The 14,514-nt window shown below is 46.1% G+C and overlaps 2 protein-coding genes across 6 annotated transcripts in view; one reads left to right on the forward strand and one right to left on the reverse strand.

The window, feature by feature from the left end:
* LOC133747075 (zinc finger protein 260-like) overlaps nucleotides 1-10,458 on the reverse strand; it is an 85,731-nt gene extending 75,273 nt beyond the window's left edge. Inside the window, exon 1 of the mRNA XM_062175215.1 lies at nucleotides 10,426-10,458. The gene's annotated coding sequence lies outside the window, so the exon portion shown is untranslated. The remainder of the gene's footprint in view (nucleotides 1-10,425) is intronic.
* The window catches only part of LOC133747076 (zinc finger protein 260-like), a 313,614-nt gene that overhangs the window by 6,523 nt on the left and 292,577 nt on the right, over nucleotides 1-14,514 (forward strand). The window lies entirely within an intron of this gene.

Consider the following 14,514-nt stretch of genomic DNA (forward strand, 5'->3'; position numbering starts at 1 on the left):
ATTCCAAAAGCACAAGTAACAAAAATAAAACATATGAATTTGAGTGTATCAAATTAAGATACACCTTCACAACAAAGTAATCATCAGAGTGAAGATTAACAAACAGAATGGCAGAAAACATTGAAAACTCTACATATGACAAAAGATTGATAGCCAGAACATACATATATAGAACTGGAAAAACTCTAAACAAGAAGCAAAATGTACAGTTAAGAAATGGGCAAGGCCAGTGCTGTGGCTCAACAAGCTAATCCTCTGCCTTGCGGTGCCGGCACACTGGGTTCTAGTCCCAGTTGGGGCACCAGATTCTGCCCCGGCTGCCCCTCTTCCAGGCCAGCTCTCTGCTATGGCCCAGGAGTGCAGTGGAGGATTGCCCAAGTGCTTGGGCCCTGCACCCCATGGGAGACCAGGAGAAACACCTGGCTCCTGCCTTTGGAACAGCGTGGTGCACCAGCCACAGTGCACCGGCTGTGGTGGCCATTGGAGGGTGAACCAACGGCACAAGGAAGACCTTTGTCTCTCTCTCTCACTGTCCACGCTGCCTGTCAGAGAAAAAAAAAAAAAAAAAGAAATGGGCAATGATCAGAATAGATGTTTCTCAGAAGAAGAAATCTAAATGCTCAAGACATATATGAGCATGCCCAATATCACTCACCATTAGGGAAACGTAAATCAAAACCAATAGCAGACTCCATATGTGGGAGAACACAATGCTTGGGTTTTCATTTGTGCAACAAGTGGCTTTAGAGGACCCTGTTCACCTCTAGAGGGCAGAGTCTACATGGCAGTAAGGAAACCTTAATGTTTTCTAATGGGCCTGTTAAATTTGACCAGTGCCTACTATATTTGCCACAACTTTCCAGTCTCACCACTTTCCTTCTTCTTCCTCTCTCTGTCGCTTGCAAAAATAGTATACCTTCTATAAACTGAGGATACTTTTTTTTGTTTTTATTCCTTCTGTCCCTTATGATATTCCTCTAAGAAATCACAACCATCAAAGTATTCATTCATTTATGCAGTCTGCAGTTTTCATGGGCTACTACATGGCAAAGTACTAGGTTAAAGGAAAGGTATAGGCCAGGAACTGAGCAAGGTTCACAATGATGAAGCCATTGAGGGAATGAACCCAATGGAAGACCTCTCTTTCTTCCTCTCTCTGCCTCTCCTTCTCTGTCTGTGTAACTCTGATTTCCAAATAAATAATCTCTAAAAACTAACTAAATAAATAAATATAGTAGTAACCTGGTGGCAATACCTTTCTATCAGAACATGTGAAGCACTCAAACACAGTTTGTCATGGAAAGTCAGCCATAGTTTTCCAGGGCACATCTTCTACTCCACTATGTGGACATATCTGTGGGGGGCAAGGGGCACTTATTTCTTCCCCTCTTCTTTCTTACCACTCTCACAGTTATAACTTCTATAGATGCTTCCACAGACCAGTCTCTATGAAAATGTAGAACTAATTTCCTCCCATGTCAACAATGTCACAGGTTTAAACACAGAACCCAAAATAAGACAAATAACTGCCCTTCTTAATTACACAGTGTGGAATATAAGATTCTCAGTGGATCACTGGGTAACTGTAAAGTACTAGGCAGAGGAAAACTGTTACTTATCTGTATTTATGATGCTGTAATTCTCCACTTTATGCAAACTCAGATTAAAAGAGCTCCAGTTAGTGGGCAGCACTGTTGCATAGTGGGTTAAGCTACTTCCTGCAGTGTCAGCATCCCATATGGGTGCCAGTTGGGATCCTGGCTGCTCCACTTCCCATCCAGCTCTCTGCTGTGGCCTGGGAAAACAGTAGAAGATGGCCCAAATCCCTCATCTCCTGCACCCACCTAGGAGACCTGGACAAAGCTCCTGGCTCTTGGTTTTGTATCAAAACAGCTTAGGCCATCTATCTCTGCTTATGCCACTCTGTAACTCTGCCTTTCAAATAAACAAATAATTATTTTAAAAAACAGCTTCAATGCAGAAGAAGCTCCTGGCTACTGGCTTCAGATCAGCACAGCTCCAGCTGCTGCTGCCAATTGGGGAGTGAACCATTGGATGGAAGATATCTCTCTCTCTCTCTCTCTCTCTCTCTCTCTGCCTGCCTCTCTCTGTGTAACTCTGAGTTTCAAATGAATAAATTAATCTTTTTTTTTTTTGACAGGCAGAGTGGACAGTGAGAGAGAGACAGAGAGAAAGGTCTTCCTTTGCCATTGGTTCACCTTCCAATGGCTGCCGTGGCCAGCATGCTGCAGCCAGCACACTGCACTGATGTGAAACCAGGAGCCAGGTGCTTCTCCCGCTTTCCCATGTGGGTGCAAGGCCCAAGCACTTGGGACATCCTCCACTGCATGCCCAGGCCATAGCAGAGAGCTGGCCTGGAGAGGGGCAACCGGGACAGAATTTGGCACCCCGACCGGGACTAGAACCAGGTGTGTTGGCACCACAGGTGGAGGATTAGCCTATTGAGATGTGGCGCCGGCCAATAAATAAATCTTAAAAAAAAAAAAAAAAAAAAAAACTCCAGTTATTGACAACACAGTAGACTTGCATTAATTTTAGTTCACTTTTCACTTTGCAAAGGGATCAGTGGCAGGTAAAAACAGTTGACAACCTTGCTAACTGGAGAAGAAATAGCTGAAGACAGAAAATGAAAAGCAGCCAAATAAATCATCAGCTATGATTCCATGGCCTTGTAGAAGAAATACAGCCACAACCTGAGACAAAGAAAGAGAAATGGACCCCATCCAACATAAACCTTGAAAAGTGGATGCTCACAATTAATGAGTGAAGCAGCTGCCCACTGATATCTTGTCTAGGGAGTGAAGATGCCCTAAGTTCTGCTTCTGAAAACTCCAGTCATAAATCTGTCCTTGTAAATCTGTCCCTGGCATCTCTTTTACAAACATACTGGACCCACCGATAGTTGGAAATGTGGTCCTAAGTCATGTAGGCTGCATTTAAACCCACCAGTACTATAACAGCTGAGGTATGATGCTGGTGATCCTATACATATTCTAAGAAACTTGAATTTAATGCTCAATTCTCAGGAAATCATTCCAGCTGAGCCTAGGGCCATTAATATAAACTCCTTGGACCCTCCACTCTCTCTGCGCCTGTTTGAAAGAAGGGAGTTTTCCCACCCCAGGTTTCTGTAACAGCTTCAAATTCCAGATTGGAAAAATCTGATAATCAAATATGGGAAAGGGATCAATGCACAAAGCTGCTACACAGGCTGCACACTGCTCCCTCTGGGAAAAAGCTGAACACTCAGGGCCACACCCAGCAGGTGTGTCCGTGGGGACCCCACCAGGAAGATGAGGTGCAGGATGAGAGCAGTGGGGCAGATCCTAGTCAGATCCTCCTTCCCACCCCTCTGCTGCCCCAGGCTCTCTGCTGAAGACCATCCAGCCCCACCCTGCAGGAACCAGCCCAGGAAACAGCAGGAGGCCCTGCTAGACTGCATTCTGAGACCACCCACAGTGGGAACCCGGCTTATTTAACTGGAGAGGGGAGTTTCCCCGCCTTCCTTCCCTGTGCTCTCAGCTGCCCTGCGTGTGCAGTTTCCCAGAACGCTGCCCTCTCCTGTAACCACTAAATAAAGCACATTAGGGACAGGCCAGGCGCTGGGAGCCTGGGAAGCCTAGGTGGGAGACAGAACAGCCCGGGTCCCAGCCCTTGACCTCGGGAAAGCTGCCATGATCGCTGAGAAGTGAGCCTCACTGGGGGCCTCCAGCCGCCCTGGCACCCACCCTTGTCCCACACGCCTCCCCGCCCGTTCCTGTACCCCAAACCTGCTGCAGAAAGTCCCAGGAGTAGGTACCCTTTCTTCTGGAACCACAGGGAGCGAAGCGGGGAGAGTGCGGCAGAAAGAGTCCCTGGCACGTGGGACCCACAGGCGGACGATGAAGAGGGAAGCAGCAGCAGGAGGCAGGCTCTGGGTGAGCACTCGGAAACTGCCTGGGATCCCACGTGCAGAGCAGGAGATGCAGTAAATGCAGGAGGAGTAACACAGCCCCCAGGGCAGACCTCGACCAGGGAATGAACTCCCTCTGGTCCAACCCTTGGGCGGGCACTAGCATGCGCATGCCCACAGGCATTCGGAAGGCAGATTACATCAGAGCTCCTGGGGACTCTGGGAAATGGAGTCCAGGCCACAGCATCCCTACAGACACCAGCTGGCCCTCCCCAAGGGGTGCAGGCTGGGGTGGGTGCCCACAACCAGAGGGCATTTGCTTTTGTTAAGTCCCTCCTTCCTGTCCTTCCCACCCCAAAATCTCAAGGATCAGTTGCTGTTCTTCCTTTTCTGAATCAAAATCTTAAAGAATGACACCCACTGCTGCTACTGACCCCAAATCCTGGCTCCCTCGTAACCTCTGTCTCTTCCAGAAAAATCTTATTTACTGCTTTGGCCCTAGAAATCATAAATGACTATGGTAGAATGTAACTTTTAAGAGAGGTGTAGAAGGCATGGTTTAACATCCAGTTTTGAGAATACAATTTTTATTTGTGTTTACAGTTCTTTTAAGATTTATTTATTTATTTGGAAGCCAGAGTTACAGAGGAGAGGCAGCGAGAGAGAGAGAGGTTTTCCGTCGGCTAGTTCACTCCCCAATTGGCAGCAGTGCCACAGCACTGACCCCTTATAGTTCTTTTCAAATCATTTTACACTGTCTTTTTATTCATCTAGTACGGAGACAAACAGAGGAATGGACACAGAGCTAACATAGCTGAATATTCAAGAAGACAGGTTAAGGGGTTAAATGCCTTATATCATTTATATACCTTCGATTACTTCTGGGGACAGTATTATCTGGAGTTTACAAAGGAGAAACTGAATGGAAAGAGCTTGGAAAAACATGGTGTTTTTTAATATCATTAAAAAGTCTAAGTTAAAGGCCAATCAAGGGGCCAGCGCTGTGGCATAGCAGGTAAAGCTGCCACCAGCATTGATATTCCATATGGGTGGAGGTTGAGTCCCGGTTACTCTGCTTTCAATCCAGCTCTCTACTATGGCCAGGGAAAGTGGTGGAAGATGGCCCAAATCCTTGGGCAGCTGCACCTGTGTGGGAGACACAGAAGAAGCTCCTGGCTGCTGGCATCAGATCAGTACAGCCCCAGCCATTGTGACCAATTGGTGAGTGAACCAAAAGATGGAAGATGTCTCTCTCTCTCTCCCCTTCTACTCTGTGTAACTCTGACTTTCAAATAAATAAATAAATCTTTTTTAAAGAGCCAATCAACATATAATACTAGTTTTAAAAATCTTTTTTTTTGTCGTGGGTCTCAGTTTTTAAAATCTGATTTCTCATAGGGAAAAAATGTGAGAGATACAAAGAGTACCTACAAAAATAATTTACACTGTAAAGAACCACAGAGGATTATAACTTGTCTAGAAAACAAAGGAGATTCAAAGTTTCTATTATTTCATGGTAATTTTTTCTTATTTTTAATATCAAGATAGTATGTAAATATGCAGTGCTAGGTATTTGTGTGTTGTTTGATATGTTTTATTTTTAAGCAGAAATTCAAAGAGATAACTGGGTAACATGGGGTTCTATATCTCTGATTACTTCTCTCAATTAGAGATCATGGGATTAGAGTTGGTGCTGGATTAATAATGCTTAAATCTTTATCCACTGACTTCACACCACCATTCACTATGAAAGACAATATTCTTTGGGTAGATTGCTCTTTCTTGCCAGACTGTAAACTTCATGGGGTCTAGAAACATATTTGCTTTGACACTAAAACTCAGCATCTTGACAGTCAGTCTTTTAGTTGAATGAATAAATGATATACAAAATAAATATTTCTGCCCCTGAAGAACTGCCTAATAGAGAAGAAAATAAAAATTGATTTGATGACTGTCAGTATTAGGTGAATATATAATTTGTTGTTCTGACATAAGCTTGGTCATAAAAAGGGCATATTAATAATGACACAGAGTTGAAGTGTATAAACATCTAGGGCCAAGCGGGTTAAATGTTCACCCTAGCTATATAAGGCATTCCATGTCAATAGGAGAGGAAGGAGGAAGAGGGGAGGGAGTGTAGGTGGGAGAGTGGTTACAGTGGAAAAAATCTCCATGCTCATTAATTATTAGCAAAGAGAGAATCTATGATCATTTGTTGCTTAAGAAAGGGTGATAGGCATTATTTAATTATAATGCAGGCATTAATGTTTTCCTGTCTCTGAAATAGGAAGTCTATAACTCAGAATTCCTTGCTGTTTCATCAAAAACAATTCAAAACAAAAACCTAATTAAGTATAAGAGGAAGTTATGCATTAGAAGTGTATTCTAATTTCTAGGAGATTCAGTGGTTAGAAAATTCATCCCAAATCTTGCTGCAAAATGTCCCATATATTTTCCATGACCACTACCCGTAAGCATAAACTCTTTTTTTTTAAAGATTTATTTATTTGAAAGTCAGAGTTACACAGAGAAAGGAGAGGCATGGAGAGAGGAGAGGCAGAGAGAGAGAGAGAGAAAGATCTTCCATCTGCTGCTTTACTCCCCAATTGGCCACAATGGCTGGAGCTGAGCTGATCCAAAGCCAGGAGCCAGGAGCTTCTTTCAGGTCTCCCACTTGGGTTCAGGGGTCCAAGGACTTGGGCCATCTTCTACTGCCACCACATGACATCCCACGGCACACTCCTCCCCCCCTCCCCCCAGCAGTGTTCTGCAGCTCCTGCTCCTCTCCACTTTCACTGGAAGGATCTGCTGCTCCTTTTCTTCATGCAAGTAAGTCTGATTCAGATGATGTCCCTGATACACTTGGCTGGCAAGAGCCATGGCATGTGTCCATGACCTAGCTAAATGCAAAGCTGGAACATTTTTAACTTTTCACTGCCATGGTGAGACAAGGACTCCATCTAATGAAGTAGGGGATTTTTCAGGGAGTCTAGATAATCAAATATGACAAAATGACAAATCTTAACCAAAGAGTGTCATGGTAGAGAGGAAAAGAACCCAAAATGAATTTTTCTATCTTTTCTTTTCTGATATAAGTGCCTAAAAACAAAGCCAAGGAGGGCTGCCACAGACCCATTCTGAAAATTCCTTAACATCTTCATTTTCATCCAAATTAATACATTACTTGAAGAAAATAAACTTTTACATAAATGAAAATGTAATACTACAGACAAGTGTACAGGAGAAAATAGGCACTCAGTTACCTTAGAAAAATCTGGGTCCATTAATGTGTTCTTCCAGAACAAATGCTGCAGTACAATAGAACCACAGCCTCTGACATTCCCCCTCCACCCTGATGGATCTTGGGTTTTCCCCCCACCTCCCCTCTCCTGTGAATATCTAAGTAGTAGGACAAAAGGAATCCAAAGATACGATGATGGTATTTAACATGGAATAAACATACTGTTTTAGTCAGTACAATCCTCAATACTACAATAATTATTTCTAGTTCACTGATTACAAAATTAAGTATATGAAATCTATTCCTAATTAATCATTCCATCGAGAGCTTAATGTAGACTTTCAGAGGTGAAAGAAATAGAGATATGTGTAGAGATGTGTATCTCTATAATACAGATTTACCTCTGTACTTTATAGACAATATACCATGTTTGTATTTTTTTTTTGCAGTCTGGCATAGTTTATTACATCCAGCTTGTCACTTTGGAAATTTTATAATTAGACATTAATATACAACAAATTTTGAATCTTTACAGATGATATAGAGCACCCTAGGCCCTCCCAAGGGCAGAAAACAGATCAAGAGCTCATACACTGGCTTCAACCACAAGGAGCAGATGAAGATATCATCGGAAAGATACCTATCCCTGCAGTGTGGCTGCTGAGCAGTTCTGCCCTTACAGATCTCGTCTGTTTCAGATCACTGAAGAAGGTTACAGGCTTTCTGACATTCCTAAAGATTTCACTGATGAGGATCTAAGATATATTCACTATGCTAAGAGCCTCAGAATGGTTTGTACAATAGAATGTTACTTTTTCCATGTGAATATGCCTTAAAGCAGTAGAAAGCACACTGATAACTTTCTAAATTAATTCCCTTTGCTGGAGCTTGGTCAGATGAGCTTCTCCACCTCCCCACCAGTCAGGCATTTTGCCAGGATTGCCAAGATGTGGCTGGAATTGCGGGACAGATGGGCAAAGTCTGAAGCAGGAAGGTAAATGGTTCAGCCTCCTGCCATCCACAACTTGCTCTAAGGAAGGCAAAGCATGAGATGCCAGCAGGCAGTACCTGCACCCTTGTTCTCCTGCAGCACTGTGCTACCTTCCTCTAGACCACTTCCTCCACCACTGGCACCCAAGAGCCACCGCCAAACATGCAGAGAACATTTCTATTATACAAAGAGTTTGTGGAACATGGAATTAAAAGATAGGTGTAAGGGCCAGCATTGTCAAGCAGCAGGTTTAGCCACTTTTTGCGATGTGGACATCCCATAGGGGAGCTCCAGTTCAGTCCTGGTTGCTCTGCTTCAGCTTTCTGCTAATGCAGCAGATGTTGACTTATGTGCTTGGGCCCCTGCCACCCATGTGGGAGACTCAGAGGGCATTATTGGCTCATGACTTCTGCCTGGACCAGTGCCCCAGCTATTGCATGCACCTGGCAAGTGAGCCATCAGATAGATCTATCTCCCTACCTCTCTCTGCCATCTTAAAAAAAAAGGTACAAAGAAACTGAAAGCCATACATATGGAATATACATAGTATGAATTATGTGTAGCTCTCACAATTTATTTAGTTATTTTTGAACTTAACACCTTAAAAAAAAAAAACTTGAAAGACAGCAACTGAGATCCTCCATCCACTGCTTTATTTTCCAGATGTGCATAACAGCTGGGGCTGGCCCAGCCAGGAACTCCAAGCCTTTAAGCCATCATCTGCTGCCTCCCAGGTGCACAAGCCTGACCCACTATGAACAGATGCCCCTACATTTTTTTATTTTTCCACAAACTTTTTGAAGTCACTTTTGCCAAAAGGTTCCTGACACCTCTCTTGTTGCTTTCATAGAGGCAGACTCTGGAATGCTATCTCCCAGTACAGAAGAGAGCCTCAGCAGTCCTCGGGGGTCAACAAGTAGGCAGATGGTGACAGGGTGAGCAAATCCCATACATCTTTGTTGTTAATGTAACTGTGAATGTGGCCAGTGCTGTGGCTCACTAGGCTAATCCTCTGCCTGCGGTGCTGGCACACTGGGTTCTAGTACCAGTTGGGGCACCGATTCCATCCCGGTTGCTCCTTTTCCAGTTCAGCTCTCTGCTGTGGTCCAGGAAGGCAGTGGATGATGGCCCAGGTGCTTGGGCCCTGCACCTGCATGGGAGACCAGGAGGAAGTACCTGGCTCCTGGCTTCGGATCGGCACAGGTGCCAGCCATAGCAGCCATTTGGGGGTGAACCAATGGAGGGAAGACCTTTCTCTGTCTCTCCCTCTCTCACTAACTCTGCCTGTCAAAAAAAAAAATGTAACTGTGAATGTCCATATAATTTTGTTCTGTTTACACAAAAATATCTTTGTTTAACAATTGAAGATTGATGCTGTAAAAACTGTCCTCAAATTTTTTGCTATTTTATTATTTATAAACCCATTTTGAAGATTTGTAGATCCATAAGTCCCTTGAGGACAGTGCACCCTGGTTTTGATATCCTTCATAGAAATAAATACAAACTGATTTCCATGGTGGGGGGAATCACTACAAACTATTGAACTTGTCACAAATAAGAGGCTGGGAGAATGGCTGCTCTGGTTATGCATAGTAACTACTATAGCACTTAAATAGGTATAAAGAATCTGACTGTAGGAAACAAATATAAAGAATTGTCTTGGGCCCTCTGCCAGCTGTAATCCTCTCATTAGGGAAGTGACAGTCTGACAGTCATGTGAACATACCTGAGGGGGATGCAGCACTGCCCCTCAGGGCAGACAATGAGCTCTTCCCCTTCAAACAGTGGCAAGGTTGCAGCAGGCACACAAGGAGTTGCTCTTCCTTTAAGTAACTGGGGAGTATTTGTCAAAAGTATTAAACTAAAATTTGGGAATCTCTGTATTGCCCTATCCTCACATTACTTAACATTCAATTACATTTTTTAAAAGATTTTATTTATTTATTTGAGAGGTAGAGTTACAGAGAGAGAGGCAGAGAGAGAAAAGGGGTCTTCCATCTGCTGGTTCATTCCCTAAATGGCTGCAATGGCCAGAGATTGGGCCGATCTGAAGCCAGGAAATCAGGAGCTTCCTCTGGGTCTCCCATGTGGGTGCAGGGGTACAAGCGCTTGGGCAGCTCACACTAGCATGCTGACTGGTTCCACTGTTCAAGCACACATCCCCCATTCTCTTTTGGCAGGTCTACTGTAAAGAACGGGGAGTATCTACAGCAATTAATATCTTACTGTTGCTCTTGCTGTCCACCTGCAGGCCTGAGGGAAGAGCACCTAAATACACACTGTGGAGTTCTGGACGGAGTTTCCAAAATTCAGTCTCTTCGCAGCTCAGGCACTCTGTCCTCGTCAATCACCTTAAAGCCTGCAGGAGTAGGGAGAAGCTGTGTTTGAAGAATTTGCAAATAAAGTGCATTGAAGTCAACCACTACCACCTCCACCACACCCCTAATTCAGGGTTCTGGCAAATCCCAAGCGGACCAGGAGTGACTCAGGAGGTGACATCAACTCTGAAAGGCTCCAAAGAGCCTGGTGCACCCAGGGTGAGCTCAGTTCATCGCCCTCCCGCCCCCGCCACCAGGACGCCCGGCTCCCAGATCCTCCAGGAGGCAAGAGGCAGCCCCGCAGGTCCAGGCACACGCAGACATGCATCCAGAGCTGTCCCAAAAAGCAGGCCCAGCTCGGGTGTCGCCTCCTGACAAAGTCGCTGTCTCCTACTCCCTCCCGGAAGGCTGCAGGCCAGCACCCTGAATCGAGGCCCTCCCGTGAAGGAAGCTGCCCCCATGGGAACCCTGCTCCACTTGAGGGCAGGGCTAGGGAAGAAGGGCTAAGCCAGCCTCCGCCCCAGGACTGCAGCCTGGGAAAGTCCAGGGCCCCAGCGCCCCTGCCGGGCGTGGCGTCTCCCTGAGTGCACTCTGAGCCTGGCCTCAGCTATCAGCAGCTCCCTTGCTTCCAGAATCTGCTGCAGGGCGGCTCAGGCTCCACCCGGCCAGGGGCCTCAGACCAATCCTCAGACAGGACCGGCGCTGCCAGACTTGCCCCATGCCTGGCCGGCTATAAAGGCAGTGGTCATTGACGGGCACCTGGTAGTTGCGGTGTGTGCGGGTGACGTGGGTGGTGTTACGTTCTTGGCCATTGAGCTCAATTTCGGACGTTGGGACAAGAACACAGGCGGCAGCGTCGAGAGCTAGGAGAGCCAGGAAGGGAGGCAGACCCGGTGAGTGCGACCCTCAGCCTCTCCCGCCAGCCTGCTGTAGGCAACCAGGGCAGCAGAGTCCTGCGGGGTCCCTAGAGATCCTGGCCGCGCTGTGCCTTCCGTCATCCACCCTCCTGCACTGCCGCTAGGGCAGTGCTTCTGCAGTTGGATGTCCCGTTCGAGTCCATGGTCGTTTTCTCATGATGGGCTGATCTCACGCAGTGACAACCGTGGAACAAATCACTGTTTGGCATCTGCCTCCCAGGAGCGTTGCAGGTTACAGGGGGGGACGGGTGAGCCGGTGGCACCTCCTGTGCGTGGTCTCTGGCCCGTCCAGGACCGAAGGTGGAAAGGGAAGCAGAGGAGCTGGCTCAAGGTAGTCCCGCTGCGGGTTCCATCAGGTGTGAAATGTCTCCCGATTGCGGTTAACCTTGCAGGGAAACTGTCCCCTTTTGTGGGCCAGAGACAGCATCTGCTTTATTAGCTGTGCAGTATATTGAAAATTAAAATTGGGGCAGTCCTATCTTTAGTCCTCACAGCAGCACTTACATTATGAGGAACACATGAAACTGCTCAGTAATTCGGTGCTGAGTTTTTTTTTTTTTTTTTTTTGACAGGCAGAGTGGACAGTGATAGAGACAGAGAGAAAGGTCTTCCTTTTTGCCATTGGTTCACCCTCCAATGGCCGCCGCGGCCAGCGCACTGTGCTGATCGGATGGCAGGAGCCAGCTGCTTCTCCTGGTCTCCCATGGGGTGCAGGGCCCAAGCGATTGGGCCATCCTCCACTGTACTCCCTGGCCACAGCAGAGAGCTGGCCTGGAAGAGGGGCAACTGGGATAGAATCCGGCGTCCCGACCGGGACTAGAACCCGGTGTGCCAGCACCACTAGGCGAAGGATTAGCCTATTGAGCCACGGCGCCGGCCCGGTGCTGAGTTTAATATTAGGTTGGTAAGCCTGCTATTGGCTTTTGGTTTGTTTGTAGCTATTGGATGACTTTATTTGGTAAAAATGCATTCAGGTCAGTAGTGTACTCAAGGATGGTCATTTAGTGAAATGTACTTTTTTTTAAGAATAAAAGATTGGAAGACATGATTGAGCTACCTCAAAACTCCACCACTCCTGGGAAGGCCACAGTTGGCAAGAAAAGCCCGTAGCAAACTTTCATCAAGTAAGTTGAGATTCCTGTGTTTGCAATCTGAACAGCTCACTGCTGAGCTGGGAGGGGAACTGCTCTGAGCACAACTCACTACAGAACTGCTCTTGCAGACCTTCCCCGAAGGAAGCACTGTTGTGGTCAGAAGCATTCCAGGAGCTGCTGGCCTGCAAATGTGAATTAGTCTTGAATTTAATCTATTGCAAGTATCACAAGAATGCAGAAAGGCTGTGTCCTCAAACACACATGAGCAGCTCTGCAAGGGGAATGAGACTTAACCTGGAAGGTCTGTTTATCTCCCTTTATCTCAGCATATTCACCCCAGGTGGGGAAGATAAATCACCCTTCAGCTCTGCAATGGCAGTGCTCTTGGTGGAGGCTGAGGATGCTTTTCATTGCAGGCAGTGTTTGCAAGAGACTTAGTTCCCTGACAATTTGTGCCTCTCCTACAAATACATTTTGGCATTAAAAACAAACTGAAGTATTTATGTTTTAGTAGTATGGCACCAACTTAAGTATTTTGCCTACTGGCATCTTTGTCTTTAAAGAGCTAAATCCTCAGGACCCCAGGATTGAGTAAAAACTAGAAAATAGCTAATCCTAGTACTAGAAAAGCACAAGGGATTATTTGATCATTCGGTTCTTCATATTTCACATGCTTTTTTTTCTACTTTTCCCTTCCTACAGATATTCTGGCTGTATTGAAGGCTTTTTTAAAAACTGAATTCTGTGAAGAAAATATAGGCTTTTGGCTGGCTTGTGAAAACTTCTGAAAAATCCACCCACCCCAGAAGCTATCCTTAAAACCAAGGTAAATATATACAGTCTTCATAGAAAAAACCCCCAAAGAGGTAAGACCAAATTCCTCATTTTAGCATAAAGTGTACACCCTTGGCACCAAGAAGCAACACAGGAAGTAAAGATATAAGACTAAAGCAAGGGCCAGAGAATCTGAAAAGCTTCCTTTCCTGGTGTCCTGGCTTTCAACTAAGTATCCCCAGACCTGGCAGGTGGAGCTCATCACAGGTTACAGCTTCTGATTTTCACTTTCAAAGAGCAGAGCTCCCTTCTCTAACGAAGGATAATGAGTGATCTTTGTTCCAGATGAGCATGCTTTCAAATCAAAACTCTTATTATCCAAAATATACAAGAAGCTACAACCCCCAGCTGTACAACTGCCTGGAAAAGGGCGTACAACATGATGTTTTACTTATTTGAAAGGCAGAGTTGCAGAGAGAGGTCTTCCATCTGCTAGTTCACTCCCTAAATGGCCACAGTGGTCAGGGCTGGGTCAGGCTGAAGCCAGGAGCTTCCTCCAGGTCTCCCATGTAGGGGCAGAAGACCAAGCACTTGGGCCATCTTATGCTGCTTTTCCCAGCAGGGAGTGGGTAAGAACTGGAGTAGCTGGGACTCAAACTGGCATCCATATGGGATGCTAGTGCTGTAGGCATCAGTGTAACTTGCTATGCCACAGCACCAGCCCCAGGTAGAACACTTATCCCTGTTTTTTGGAATCAGAGTTCTACTAGGGCTTGAGTGAAAAACCATAGATCGGCCGGCGCCGTGGCTCAACAGGCTAATCCTCCGCCTTGCGGCACCAGCACACCAGGTTCTAGTCCCGGTCGAGGCACCGATCCTGTCCTGGTTGCCCCTCTTCCAGGCCAGCTCTCTGCTGTGGCCAGGGAGTGCAGTGGAGGATGGCCCAAGTGCTTGGGCCCTGCACCCCATGGGAGACCAGGAGAAGCACCTGGCTCCTGCCATCGGAACAGCGCAGTGCGCAGGCCGCAGCGCGCTACCACGGCGGCCATTGGAGGGTGAACCAACGGCAAATGGAAGACCTTTCTCTCTGTCTCTCTCTCACTGTCCACTCTGCCTGTCAAAAAAGAAAAAAGAAAAAAACCACAGACACCATGGTTGATGAGAAAAAGGGAGCCCCAGAGTAGAGGACATGTTCTGTTTCCTAAGGCAGAAGTCTGTGACTGCCAAAGAGACTGACATTCAATTCAGTTCCCTCAGAACTATTGA

The sequence above is a fragment of the Lepus europaeus genome, chromosome 18 (genome assembly GCF_033115175.1).
Source record: "Lepus europaeus isolate LE1 chromosome 18, mLepTim1.pri, whole genome shotgun sequence".
Lineage (NCBI taxonomy): Eukaryota > Metazoa > Chordata > Mammalia > Lagomorpha > Leporidae > Lepus > Lepus europaeus.